This window comes from Leucopleurus acutus (genome assembly GCF_964270905.1).
Source record: "Leucopleurus acutus genome assembly, chromosome: 14".
Taxonomy (NCBI): Eukaryota; Metazoa; Chordata; class Mammalia; order Artiodactyla; family Delphinidae; genus Leucopleurus; species Leucopleurus acutus.
In genome coordinates this window covers 81,845,170-81,859,591 of record NC_139156.1, presented here as the reverse complement: position 1 = coordinate 81,859,591, position 14,422 = coordinate 81,845,170, and the positions used below count along the sequence as shown (strand labels likewise).

At 43.8% G+C, this 14,422-nt stretch overlaps 1 protein-coding gene across 1 annotated transcript in view; it reads right to left on the bottom strand.

Annotated features, from left to right (window-relative positions):
- SIPA1L2 (signal induced proliferation associated 1 like 2) overlaps nt 1–14,422 on the bottom strand; it is a 220,439-nt gene that overhangs the window by 91,281 nt on the left and 114,736 nt on the right. The window lies entirely within an intron of this gene.

Sequence of the window (14,422 nt, the reverse complement as noted above, 5' to 3'; positions counted from 1 at the left end):
CTGTCCGCCTAGCACAGGGGCCCCCGAGGACATTCTTCCTAAGAGACGGTCATCAGGCTTTTATTTACACACTCAACAAGTGTGCGCCAGGCACTGTCTCAGGAGCCGGGTCATAATCCAGAAAAACTCCCCGCTCACGAAGCACGCGTTCTAGTCTGAGCGCTGCCAGTGACAGCAAGCTCGCTGCTTTGCGAGAAGCCCTTCTGGACACGTGAGTGAGCACTGCTAAAAGAAGTAAACATGCTTCACTGCAGCCAGACTTTGTAAGTGTTGTCTTCTGTAAGGACCCAAACTGAACACTCAGGTGTGGTCCGACCCATACAAAACAGAGGGTGCAGTCAGCCAAACGTTTATTCGTGCTGCTCCCGGATTTTAGCAACCCTTCACACCAGTAATCCGTGCAGAGCAAGTGGTCCACGCAAAGCCCCTGGTGTTATTCACTCATTTCCTATTGAGCTGCTGCCTGGGCCGTTCTCCAAGATGTACACTTAAACCACTAATTTTTTTCACCCCACAGGCAAAACTGCTTCTATCCCTTTTCAATGTCACCTTAGTGGTTCTGGCCAATCTTTCTGACTTAACAGTTTTCAGTTAAAGAGAAACATACTGTATCAAACGTTTGTAAGCTTGAAAGAAAAGCCATAGGTGTTCCAAAGGCTTTGGGTTACGCTAACATTTTCTGCCACAGTAATTTCTGAAGGAATAGAGAATGTTATTCAGAATGTGGAAAACAGGTGAAGTTCAACAAAGAGCAACGGCACTTGTATCACTCAAGGGAAATATTACCGAAAGCCGCTAATGAATACTGGCTACATCTTAAAAGGCAGATAATTTGCGTTTTACTTCTTGCAACCAAACGAGATAAATACTGACATAATTCCCCTTTTAGGCCAGGCAGGGCTAGAAGAGCAAGTCGACTCTTTTAGGGACTAAAAGGTGAAGTACTGACTTAGTTCTAGACTCATATGAGAGGAAACGAGCCTTTGTTTTTCATGGATAACTCAGGTAACAGTCTGGTTAACTATTACAAACCTGTAGGACTCCAGTGAAATTAAGCATACATTGAAAAAAAAGAGCTATTTACCCCGAGGGGTTATTTATCATCAGCTTGATACATTTAAGAACCCACTTCAAGAAGTTACCGGACGAAGTGAGAGAGTGGCATGGACATATATACACTACCAAACGTAAAATAGCTAGCTAGTGGGAAGCAGCCGCATAGCACAGGGAGATCAGCTCGGTGCTTTGTGACCGCCTGGAGGGGTGGGGTAGGGAGGGTGGGAGGGAGGGAGATGCAAGAGGGAGGGGATATGGGAACGTGTGTATATGTATGGCTGATTCACTTTGTTATAGAGTGGAAACTAACACACCATTGTGAAGCAATTATACTCCAATAAAGATGTAAAAAAAAAAAAAAAGTGACTGGCAAAAAATGCTCTAATCGGTTCCTTGTTAGGCATCTGATGAAACCCGTGACATAAATCAAAAGAGCTTCAAATTATTTTAGGGAGGAACGAACAAACAAAACCCCTTTGCAGGATAAAACTGAGAGCCCAGATTAGTGCACCCAGTTATTAATTCTATGCGCGGCAACTAAAAATCCCAAAGTGTGTGTGTGCTGCTCTCACACGCAGTAGGGGCTCTGGGGACAGATGACAGAGCAGTGGCGGCAGGGGCAGGGGCTGTCTACAGGGGTGCACGGGGGAGTTTTCCGGGGTGATGGAGCTATCCCACATCTTGATTGTGGTGGTGGTTACGTAACACACTCATTTGTCAAAACTCTGAGAACTGCGCACCTTTCAAAAGGGGTGAATTTCACTGTATGTGAAGTATATTTTTTTAAAACTGGGGAGGAAACAGAAGGTCAGTGAGAGGAAGAGTTGGTAGTCCTCGGAAGTGGACGGGTCTCTGGCACGGATACAAGTCATGACCATTTCACTCACCCCAGCAGTTTCACCCCACTGCCTCCAGGGAGGAGAATTACTATTCCTCAAGTAATCACCCTCTCTCTTCCCATTTTCTCAACTATCAGTGGTCCTCAAACACCGCTCACTTTCTACTGCTCTGCTCAGGACTCCACGGCGTCTGCCGGCAAAGCCAGCACCCACCTTCCAGTCTCTGCCTTAGCAGTCCTCCACGTGTGCACCACTGGCCACCCACGTTGGGCTGGGACCCTCTACTTGCTAGACCGCTGGAACGACCCCATTCAGAATGAGGCATCTCCCAGCTCTTTGCTTCTGGGTTTCTTGTGTCGCTCCTCCCCGGCGTCTTCTCAGCCAGGCTGTCCTCTCTGATTCTGCCTCTGTCTTCATGCTTACATGTTTGAAAGCCTATCCTTCTGTCTCCCCTTCCGTCCATCAAACCGTCTTCTCCTTTGAAGTCCTCAGTGCTATCATCCAATCTCTGTCTAGGCTCTTCTCTCATAAATCTCCTCACTCACACGCCTTTGCCCCCTCTGCCTGTCACCTCTCCCACTTTTCTTCGCTTGACGTTCCTATTCATCGTTCCAGACTCAATGCAAACATCACACCCAGCGGGAATATTCACCACCTCTCCAGACGAGGCTAAATCCTTCAAAACTTTTTTTTAAAGTATAGTTGATTTACAGTATATTAGTTTCAGGTATACAGCATAGTGATTCAGTATTTTTACAGATGTCACTCCATTAAAAGTTATTACAAGATAATGGCTGTAATTTCTGTACAATATAGTTGCTGTACAATATATCCTTGCTGCTTATCTATTTCATACAAAATAATTTGTATCTCTTAATCCCCTACTCTGACCCTCCCTGCTTTCCTCTCCCCACTGGTTACCAGTAGTTTGTTTTCTATGGCAGTGAGTCTGCTTTTTTTCTTTTATTTTTTAGATTCCACATATATCATACAGTATTTGTCTTTCTCCGTCTGACCTATTTCATTCAGCATAACATTCTCTAGGTACAAACACATTGCTGCAAATGGCAGAATTTCATTCATTTTTATGGCTGAGTACTATTCCATTATATATATGTACCAATTCTTTATCCATTCATCTGTTGATGGACACTCGGGTTGCTTCCATGTCTTGGCTACTGTAAACAGTGCTGTTATGAACACTGGGGTGTGGGTATCTTTTCTAATTAGTGTTTTTGTTTCTTCTGGATATACAGCCAGGAGTGGAATTGCTGGATGGTATGGTAGTTCTATTTTTTGTTTTTTTAGGAACCTCCATACTGTTCTCCATAATAGCTGCACCAGTTTACATTCCCACCAACAGTGTAGGAGGGCTCCTTTTTGCCCACATCCTCGCCAACGTGTGTTATTTGTGGACTTTTAGGTGATGGCCATCCTGACTGGTGTGAGGTGATCTATCATTGTTGTTCTGATTTCTATTTCTCTAATAATTAGTGATGTTGAGCATTTTTTTCATGTGCTGGTTGGCCATCTGTATATCTTCTTTGGAAAAATGTCTATTCAGGTCTTCTGCCCATTTTTTAATTGAGTTGTTTGGTTTGTGATATTGAGTTGGATAAGCTGTTTATATGTTTTCATTATTAACCCCTCATCAGTCATATCATTTGCAGATATTTTATCCCATTCGGTAGAATGTCTTTTTGTTTTGTCACTGGTTTCCTTTGCTGTGCAAAAGCTTTTAAGTTTAATTAGGTTCCACTTGATTATATTTGCTTTTATTTCTTTTGCCTCCGGAGACAGATCCAAAAAAAATATTTCTATGACTTACATCAAAGAGTGTTCTGCCTATGTTCTCTTCAATGAATTTTATGGTCTACAGGATTTAGGTCTTTAATCCATTTTGACATTATTTTTGCATAGAGTGTGAGGAAATGTTCTAATCTCACTCTTTTACATGTAGCTGTCCAGTTTTCCAAGCACCACTTATTGAAGAGACTGTCTCTTCTCCACTGTATATTGTCTCCTTTGTCATAAATTAATTGACCATAAATGTGCGGGTTTACTTCTCAGCTCTTTATTCTGTTCCATTGATCTATGTGTCTGTTTTCATGTCAGTACCATGCTGTTTTGATTAGTGTAGCTTTGTAGCACAGTCTGAAGTCTGAGAGGGTGATACCTCCAGGTTTGTTCTTTATTTTCAAGATTGTTTTGATAATTTTGGTGTTTTGTGGATCCACAGGAATTTTAAGATTATTTGTTCTAGTTCTATGAAAAACATCATGGGTATTCTGATAAGGACTGCATTTGATCTGTAGATTGCTTTGGGTAGTATGACCATTTTAACAGTATTCTTCCAATCCAAGAGCACCGATATCTTTCCATTTCTTTGTATCATCTTCAGTTTCCTTCTTCAGTGTTTTATAATTTTCAGAGTATAGGTCTTTCGTCTCCTGTTTATTCCTAAATGTTTTATTCTTTTAGATGCAATTTTAAACGGGATTGTGATTTTTTGGTCTCTCTTTACAGTAGTTCATTATCAGTCTATGAAAAAGCAACTGATTTCTGTATATTAATCTTGTATCCTGAAACTTTGCTGGTTTCATTTATTAATTCTAAGATGTTTTGGTGGGTGTGGGGTGGCCACGACTGGGGAGAAGACTCAGCTACAGGACACAGAGGAGACCCAGTCCCGGGGCAGAGCCTGGGTGGGGTGGCGGCGGCCACTGTGGGCGTTTAGTCAAAAGCAGTATCTCGGGGGCTTTCCTGGTGGCGCAGTGGTTGAAAGTCTGCCTGCCAATGCAGGGGACGCGGGTTCATGCCCCAGTCCGGGAAGATCCCACATGCCGCGGAGCGGCTGGGCCCGTGAGCCATGGCCGCTGAGCCTGCGCGTCCGGAGCCCGTGCTCCGCAACGGGAGAGGCCACGACAGTGAGAGGTCCGCGTACCGCAAAAAAAAAAAAAAAAAAGCAGTATCTCAGAAGCATCCCAGATCTCTGAAGATGGCTGCTCCACCACAGCTCACCCCACCAGCCCTTCTTCAGAGGTACCTGCTCTGTGGTTGTGGGCTGGCTAGCTTCTGATGGCCTGTCCCTGCCGCACACCGCCCTCCAACGCTGGCTGGGGGTGGCGCCCTCTAATCTGCAGAACCATCCCGCTCCTCTCTCAGCTTTGGCATTTCTTTGGCTTCTTCCTAGTTTTCTGCTCCTTTGTGGTTTTATGCCCTTTTTGTATTCCTTCATTATCATTTTCTTGTGGTGTTTGAAACGGGGAGAGATAACATGTGTGTTGAAATTGTCACGTATAACTAGCAGTCCTAAACTCACTTACTCCTAAATACCTATAATTCGAATAGCCTGATAATGGGTTTCTGAATCTGAGCTTTCCTACTTACCACCTCCTTAACCTTGGGTTAGTTACATAACCTTTCTTAACCTCAGCATCCCCACCTCATCCACCCCTAAAATATATATAATACATTTATCATCATTAACCTGAGAGAGACGTTATAGTTGAAGGCAGGCATATTAATGAAAACAACAACAAAAAAAACTCAATGAAAGACAAAAAGGGAGTGAACATCAAATAAACAGCATTATGGGGCATTTTCCTTTTAAGCCCAACAGTGATAGTTCAAGAGTCATACTACAGGAGATTCATACTTTTCATCTCAAAAGTTGATCTGTAATCAGAGGTTACGTCGCATTCAGGGTAGTCTTTTAAAGAAAGCAGTGGCATATATAATATTTTACTGAATAATTTCTACCAGTAACGAATTTCTTTTTAAATGAGGGGAACCCAAAATATGTATATTACCCTATCCACCGAAGATGGCAGGCAAATTGGTGAGAAAAACAATGTTTTCCTTAGTGTCTACCTCTCCAAGCCATGATCCACACTTGTTTTTGATCTTCCTGTCTCTCACACAGACACACACCTTGTGAACGCAAGTAGAGAAGACATTTCTGCTACGTACAAACCATCACACCTTTGGACTTGCCAGTTCTAAGGCCCCGTAGCTATTTTCTAAGGGATCTCTCTGTGCTTTCAGTCCACCAAGAAATCCAGCAGGTTACCTGCACGTGTTTCTAAAGAAACCACAATCTTAGGCTGCGCACTGTAACGTTCTGTCTAGCTTTCATATGGGGCGTTCCGCACACGGTGGAGGTTAGAGCAGGGAAGGTGCTCCCTATAGCCTCCAGGAGGGAGCCTAGGGGACCCTCTCAAATGACACCTGGTCCCCTTCAGGACAGCTCAGCCTGTTCATCTGCATCACAAGAGCCTTCCCCTCTGTGGGCACAGGACAGTGAGCCCCTCACCCACTTGAGCCCATCATTATCCCAAGCCCTTGATTTCCATAAAGTTGCTTCAAGGGGGAATCAAATAAAATCCTTCCTTGGCAGAACGGGAGCTCTGAAAAGACTGGAAAAGCTGAATGGAAATCTACATATTGTGCAAATACAACAGGGCCAGATTAAAAAAAAAAATTGGTTCACAAGATTTCAGCGCAGGAAATGCGATCAGTTTATCTCTGTGGCGCACTTCGGCTGCTCAGTAAAGAAACGAAAAAATTCTAACTCAGAGGAGTGTTAGGAAAGAAAACGGTACGTTGAACCTTAGCCCAAAGGCTGTTTCCAGGTACTGTCGTATCTTGGAAGGGAGAGGTATTGGGTCCGTCACTCTTGGAATGAACAGGTGAGGATCTCAACTCTACACGCCTCCCGAGGCCAGTATGTAGAAGAGAAGCCCCGTGGCTCTGCCTCACGTGATTTCTCAGAGGTGTCAGCACCATATGGGCCACGGCACCATCAACAAGTCCACAAGAGCCACTAGCAGCTGTGGACTATGCCCCATCGCCCTGCATTGGTTAGTACTCACAGCAGGAGCTTTCCTTTAATGCTTCTTTGTGCTTTCAATAGTCAGTTGATCATTTAATTGTCAGCTCACTGCCTATCTGGGTTAAACCCAAGGCTGCAGGTGGCTGCTGTCTAAGCTCCTGCCTATGATGTATCTTCTGTCACTTTCTCCTCCAAACAACTGTTAAATCACCTCCCCCATTCCAGGAGTTATAAAGATGTGAACAGGGAATGGTGAATACATAAATGGACGAATGAAAAAAACAACAGGACATGCTTTTGCAGATACTAACATAAAGAGTCATCAGAGAACCTCAAGGAATCTCAAACTCCCTGCTAATGTTTCATGGATTAAATTACCTAATTTGATGGGGAAAATGATGCGTTTTTGCTATGTGAATTCTCCTTTGACCAAAATTTAACCAAAGCATTAGCTAAGCTTGAAAAATCTGAGGTATTACAGTGAAAATAACAATATTAAACATACCTTATGTAAATTAACTCATTCATCTCCCTACCTATGAGCAGGTATCCCTATTTTACAGATGGTAATACTGACGCTGAGAAGTGAATGATGTGCTCAAGGTCACAAGCCCCTGTGACAGAGTCAGGATGCAAACCTTGGCAGTCTGGCTTTAGAGCTCTCTCATGTAAAGCAACTCAAGGGTGATGAGGTTACCGTGAAGACTTAAATTATAAGAATCAACTCATGCACAGTAAAATGAACACAACTTAAAGATGAGACAACAAATCTGTCCTGAACATAAGGACAGTATCTTGGAAGATGCAATTTTAAGAAAACCTTGAATAAAAAGCGCAAGTCTGGGGACTTCCCTGTTGGTGCCGTGGTTAAGAATCTGCCTGCCAATGCAGGGGACACGGGTTTGAGCCCTGGTCCAGGAAGATCCGACATGCTGCGGATCAACTAAGCCCGTGCACCACAACTACTGAGCCTGTGCTCTAGAGCCCACAAGCTACAACTACTGAGCCCACGTGCCACAACCACTGAAGTCCGTGCACCTAGAGCCCGTGCTCCACAACAAGAGAAGCCACCACAATGAGAAGCCCGCGCACGAGGAGTGGCCCCTGCTCACCGCAACTAGAGAAAGCCCGCGCACAGCAACGAAGACCCAACACAGCCAAAAACAAAAATAAATAAATGAATGAATAAATTTATTTAAAAAAAACCTGCAAGTCTGGAGAAGTAAGGCAGCTATCAAAGACTTCCTTTGATAATGCGTAATTTTTAGCGTCATTTTGCTACAAGAATGGGAAGGAGAAAGAAAACACTACGAGAGCAAAGAAAGGGTTCACTGCGTAAAAGCTGAGAGGTCCAGATCATTATTGAGCCGAGTAGTTGTCCAGCTTTCCTTTTATTTCCTAAGTGAGACAAAGAGTGAAATAAATTTTGGATCTGAACAAATGCAAGGTAGGTGGGTTTTAGTAAGTTCTAGGTGCTCTGAGACCTTACCTTCCAGAGACCTTGACTTCCAGCTACACTGGACCAGTGTTACCAAATGCCAAGTTCGTGTGCTCAATGCACAGTGAGGCCAAACAGACCCAAACGTCGGAGTTTGGAGCAGAGAAAGGTTTATTGCAGGACCATGCGAGAAGACGGGTGGCTTGTGCCCCAAAAGCCCTGGAACTCCTTGAAGGGCTTCAGAGCAAAGCACTTTTAAGGGCAAGGTGAGGGAGGAGTGTGGTTAGTTGTTGCAAACTTCTTGGGGTCAGAATCCTTTGTTCTTGCAGCTCTCCACATAGGTCAGGTCACCATGTTCCCATAAACCTCCAACAAGACAAATGTTATTCTCTGTTCTGCAACTTTTTATCTCTATATGAATGCGAAAGTGCTATACCTTTAAAGGTCAGAGCCTTGAGAATGGCCTCTCCTGTATATTTCAGGCTGCAGGCAACATTCTTAACTTGTAGCCAAAGCAATAAAATACAAAGGCTAAAGTCAAAGAAACAGATCTAATATGGAGGCAGATTTGTTCTTCCTTATTACACCAGTAGCAAAATGCAAGCAAGTTTTCCCAGTTACCTGCCGTATGAGTCAAACTATACAGAAATATTAGAGTATTAATAACTCTTCCTAGAGAAATATGAGAGCATCAGTTCCTCCTCAGTAACTGACTGAGAACACATCTGAGGACAAAGGATGAATAGGATGAACTAGCATACAGTACTAAAATGCTGCAGGGGATGGGAACTGTGACCTCCCAGCACAGCATTCATGTTTCCCAGCCCCCACTACCCTCTGCCCCCTCAGCCACATGGAACCCATATGACTATAACCCACAGGCTGAACCCCCCTGTGCAGCTGGGTGATTCCTCCGTGCTAAGAGCCCCCCTGGACCTCCATAGGAGTTCTGTTTGTGGAGGTACTGGCCAGGCGCTATGGTTAAGAACTGAGTTGATTGTGTCCGCTAAAGGAAGAATTTGCATCCCAGAACAGTACAATTGTTAGGTGGTACTCAGTTCCCCCATGTGAATTTAATAGTGTCCAATTCGCTATTAATTTTCTGCAGTGACTGTATAAAACCAGAGGGGGAAAAAAAGAAAGAAGCCACCAGGCATGAAATTCAAAGCAAATGCAGCCATGCATCGCTCAGCAATGGGGTTCATTTGATACGTAAAAGTACCCTCCTGCCCACAACTGCCACATTAGTGAAACTTAAGTGAATGTGTTTGGAACGGAGTGGCAGACTTCACCAGACACCTTTCCCCCGGGGCCCACCCTGCCATATGGTTCTCTCTACTATTTTCTCTCTTCATCTTTTTAACCATTAAAATAAAATCCTGCCCTTTAAATGCTGCACCGGCGGTGGGGACACTAGTTTCTTTTTCGAGAGATGTCTCATACATTTATTGAAGAACTCCTGGGAGGACCAGGATATATACTATGTAACAGGCACTGTTCTAAGCCCTTTACAGGAGATATTTTTATATTTTTATTATGATCCCATTTTTAGATGATGAACTGAGGCACAAAGAAGTTCAAGAAGTTGTCCAAAACTGAGCTGGGATGTAAACCCAAGAGTCTGATTTCAGAACAGTCTATGCTCATTACATCAAGATACGCTGCCCTGCCTGCCAGTAACAGGCCTCCAACTACAATGAGAATGGACAGACACCGCTGCCCATTGGCAAAAAGACAATTCCCCAGCCACTAAAGAGTTGGTTGGTATCAAAAGGGGCAAGAGTTATTATACATATTCTAGAAGAATTCTTTGCTTTTATTTGTTAATTTAGCAGATGTATGTACGAATAATACGTTTCCGTTAAAATATTAAGGACAAAGATTACCACTGGAGAAAAGGATAAATTTACATAGAGCTGGGTAACAGTAGTTAAAAAAATGAGTGAACTTAAAGATTTTTACAGAAAAGAGGCCCTGGAGAGAATGCCTGGAGGTGCTGCATATCCAGCAGCCAGGGCTGGGCCAGACACAGGAAGGGCCTTCAAGGCTTAATTAAGGGCTGGCATCTTGGGGTGTAATAAGGGAACAACAAATCTGACTCCATACTGGATGCTTCTTTTACTTTCACCTTTGTATTAATACTCTAATATTTCTGTATAGTTTGACTGATGTGGCAGTTATAAGGGAAAACTTGCTTGCATTTTGCTACTGGTGTAATAAGGAAGAACAAATCTGCCTCCATATTAGATCTGTTTCTTTGACTTTAGCCTTTGTATTTTATTGCTTTGGCTACAAGTTAAGAATGTTGCCTGCAGCCTGAAATATACAGGAGAGCCGTTCTCAAGGCTCTGACCTTTAAGGGTCTAACACTTTTCTATTCATAGGGAGATAAAAAGTTACAGAACAGAGAGTAACAATTGTCTTGCTGGAGATTTACGGGGAACATGGTGACCTGACCTATGTGGAGAGCTGCAAGAACAAAGGATTCCGAGACCAAGAAGTCTGCAGCAACCAGCCACAACCCTTCCCCCTTCGGGTATAAAAGACGCCTCGTTCTAACTCAAGTTAAGATGGTTCTTTGGGACACTAGTCCACCTTCTTCTCAGTCTGCTGGCTTTCCAAATAAAGTGGCCATTCCCTGCCCCAACAAGTTGTTTCTTGATTTATTGGCTGGTCACGTGGTCAGCCGTCTGACCTTGGACTCGGTAACAGGGGCAGAAATGGACCTTGGAAAGGCCAGTCTTACGCCCTACGCTGTGGTACGGATATGGCTTCTGTTGGACACCCAGTCTGCTCAGAAGCAGCTAAACACTCTTTTCTGAAAAATTCCAACCTTTTCAAAAAGAATTCCAATCTGCCCACACCTAAGAAGTCTTGTAAAGCTACGATGGGAAGGGGAAATCAAAGAAGTTCTCTGTCCTATTCATGGACACATGACGGAACTATAAACACTAGGGCCCCTAAGCACCAGGCAGTGGGGACAGAAGAGGGCAAACTAAGACTCTCTTTCATACACACTGCAGAGTCTGCCCCATAAAACCAATTCAGCTCCTTACAAAGGATTTCTACTAGATACATACTTCTTTTGTTGTACTTGTCATAGAAAATTCCAAAAAAAAAAAATGAGCTGGGCACAAAGGCCTCCTTCACAGAGTTCAGTGAAGATTTGGGAACCCCAGAGTGCCAAGGACATCCCAAGCAGCCCCTCACAGCCACTTCACCTTAACCTGCAGATTTCAGGGGAAATTCAAAGAGAATGTCTTTGTGCATTTCAATACAGATAGCAAAAACAGTAAATTCTAGGGCTTCCCCGGCGGCACAATGGTTAAGAATCTGCCTGCCAAGGCAGGGGACATGGGTTCGAGCCCTGGTCTGGGAAGATCCCACATGCCGCGGAGCAACTAAGCCCACGCGCCACAACTACTGAGCCTGCGCTCTAGAGCCCACGAGCCACAACTACTGAGCCCGTATACCACAACTACTGAAGCCCGCGCGCCTAGAGCCCGTGCTCCCCAACAAGAGAAGCCATTGCAATGAGAAGCCCGCGCACCGCAACGAAGAGTAGCCCCTGCTCGCTGCAACTAGAGAAAGCCCGTGCACAGCAACAAGGACCCAATGCAACCAAAATAAATAAATTAAAAACATAACAACTAAAGCTAGCTTATAAAAAAAAAAAAGTAAATTCTAAAGTTTAACAATTCCCCTGCCCCTCAAAGTAAGTTTGAGAACGCTACTCATGGCAAGTGTGTACAGGAAGGGCCCTGGAGGTTTGCTAGTTTTAAGAACTGTATCCATTTTTTTCTTTCTTATTATTTTTAAGATTCTCATTTTAAATATATCATGAAAATTTACAATTTACATTTAAAAAAAATAAGTAAATGATTTTTAAATTGTTTTTGATTTATAGCTGCAAGGATATCAGAGAGTTCTTTTACACCGCTCACCCAGTTTCCTAGCTGTTACCAGCTTACATACTTTGGTATATTTGTTCAATTAATGCACCAATATTGGTATATTATGATTAGCTGAAGTCCACAGTTTACTCAGATTTTTTTAGTTTTTACCTAGTGTCCTTCTTCTGTTTGAGGATCCCCTCCAGGACACCACATGACATTGTCATAGTGTCTCTTTAGGGTCCTCTAGACTGTGACAGTTTCTCAGACTTCCCCTCTTTTGATGGCCGTGGCAGCTTTGAGGAGTAAGGGGCAGGGATTTTGTAGAATGGTTTTCCCTAAACAGACTGAGGTTATGTTTTTTGGAGAGGAAGACCACAGAAATGGGTCTTCCCCATTCCCATCACATCAAGGGTACAAACCATCCACATGATTTGCCCCGTTGATGCTGACCTGGTTCACCTGGCTGGGGCAATGTTTGCCAGGCTTCTCCCCTCTTCCCACACTCCATCCTTCGGAGGTGAGTCACTAAGCACAGCCCACATTCAAGTGGAGAAGGGGAAGGCCATGACTGAAATTTCTATAATTTTTCAAGGTTTAGGAAATTTCAACTTTATAGCAATTTGCTTTTCAAGTAAAGATCTGTTGTTAAAATGAACGTTCATTAATATATTTGACATGAGTAGTGTTGCAGGTGGAAGAAATATAGGTGTCTTTATCACTATGTTTCTGTCAAGCTGAAAGATTTTTCTTTGGAGTAAAGCAAATACAGTCATTAACTCTTCTGCCCAGATCACGGCTGGCAAATACCTGGCATCTCCCCATGTGCCCGCGGCGGACGATGATATTGCTAATGGCTCTTAGAGCGCTGACGCAGCTGTGTACACAATGACAGAAGTACCAATGAAGGAAGCATGAGCGCCCAAAGCAAGCTCCACATACATCCATTTACCTGCATCAGGAAGAGTCTAGCAGGATAACGATGAAACTATTCATGGGAATTGTCTCTTTCTTATGGATTCGAGGGGTTTTCTTTCTCTTTCTTTTGCTTCCCTACCTTTCCTTATTTTCCCATAATGATTATATAGTATTTATACGCCATTTAAAAATCCTAAACCAAAAAAAAAAAAAGATAAATATTGTCGATCTTAGTATTCCCTCCGCTCTCCACGTCCATAGGAACATACATCATGCTCCCAAAGGCTCAGACACAGTTCAGCCACTTTTCACTTCCCCCCTGAGTTATCAAAGAGGCGCAGCTTTATCCTTCTCTCTGGTTTGACCTCCGTTTACCCCAAAGTGACTTACTTCGTCCTCAGGAGCCATTCTTGTGTGCGTGACCTGAAGCAAGGCATCGGGCAGCTTTAGAACTCCTGAGCAACTCTCAGGTACACTATTGCCTAAAAAGTGCAAGACACACCGAAACCCACGGCATCCCTCCGCTGTCCGCGTGACTCCGGCCCCAGTCACACTCGGGACAGTCAGTTGCTGGCCAGCGGCTCTAAGTGGCTGTAAGCCCCAGGAGGTCTGCTGTGCTGCAAGGGAAGCTAAAGGCAATTCAAACCAAGACCACAGGTGGAATCCCCATCTAGGGGGCCCTAGCTCCCAGGAGGGAGCCGCAGTTTCACTAGAGTTCCATGAGGGACAGAGCGGCCTGGCACACAGCACCAGGGTCATCGCCAGCGAAAGGAAGGGACATTTGAGAGCATTCACTAAGCTTGCTACAATCCGGCTCTTTTAAAAAGCCGTTTCACTGAAGGCTACAGAGGGATTTGCCCAGACAAGCAATGCTGCCCACAGGGCACCGTGGCAGGCCACTCCCCTCCATAAATCCCTTTGCAAGTTCAAAGACTATGTGTCACAGGAATACACCTCAACATAAGGACAGCCTTTCACGTTAACTACCCAATGAAGAGTCAACCAGTGTGATGAACTGGGCGATTGGGGTTGACATGTATACATACACTGATGTGTATAAAACTGATGACTAATAAGAACCTGCTGTATAAAAAAATAAATAAAATGAAATTAAAAAAAAAAGAGTCAACCACCTTATTAAAGCTGAAAAGTTTACCTATGACAATCGATGTAGGGCACTGTCACTTGAAAGAAGGGAAGAAAGAGAGAAAGAGATTCAGAGAGCTGGGTCTTTTAAACCTTTCCCAGCGATTGGGAGCCATGGCATTCTTTTGAAAATGAAGTTTCACACAGAACAATGACGAATGGAGGAAAAGAAAAGGCATTCTGGAAAGTATCAAAAGATTCCTTGAATGCCTGCTTCCAAAGAGAAGAACTGAGTGAAGGGAAAAGAGAAAAAGGGAAAGAAAAAAATCTGCAAAAATGCTCTGTGACAGTCTGCCCA